Here is an 848-nt window from a genome sequence, read left to right on the forward strand (position 1 = left end):
CCATTCGGGGTCGATAGAATAAGTGACAGTTGAGCACTGGGGTCGATGTAATCGACTTACCCGCTCCCCACAAAAATTCAGGCCTTGTGCCTATAGTAGAAAGGATTATACGTTCTCAATCGTTAAAAGTGATATTGTCATTTACTTTGGATTCTAGAAATCACAAATTGTCTTCTATACTTGACAGTTGCGAAAAACAAGTTTCGTTCCTTCATTGGCAAATAATTTATACACACACACACACACACACACACACGCACGCACGCACACGCACCCACGCACGCACGCACACACACACACACACATTCTCATATATTTGTGTGTGTGCGTGATCTGATGGGCAGCGAATCTCGTATATTTATGTATGCTTGTGTCTGTACTTGTGCGCACATGTGTGTACGCATGAGGCGTGGTGGTGTCTGTGTGTGAGCGAGTTTGCTTGTGCATATAAATTAATGCCAAATGGAGCAATGAAATGTATTTTTTCACTGGAATTCCAACCTACTTTGCTCAATTTCCTTTGTTATTGTTGTTGTTGATGTTCTTGTTGCTGGTGGTGGTGGTGATGGTGGCGATAGTGATGCGATAGTGTTGGTAAGCGTGAGTTAAAGTGATATTATTATTATTATTATTATTATTATTATTATTAGTGGTGTTCTGTAACATCTGCCAAATACTATGTCAAGGAACCAATCTATCACTCGAAACTTTCGCCACACCCTTTAAAGAACTAGTTTCAGTCTTTTCATTAACTTTACAAATACCTCCTTTTCACACCTACCTACTCCTTCTCTCCTTTTCTTCTTCTCCTCTTTTCTTCTCCCCACTCTCACACATCTTTGACCCCC

The sequence above is a fragment of the Octopus bimaculoides genome, chromosome 3 (assembly GCF_001194135.2).
Source record: "Octopus bimaculoides isolate UCB-OBI-ISO-001 chromosome 3, ASM119413v2, whole genome shotgun sequence".
NCBI lineage: Eukaryota > Metazoa > Mollusca > Cephalopoda > Octopoda > Octopodidae > Octopus > Octopus bimaculoides.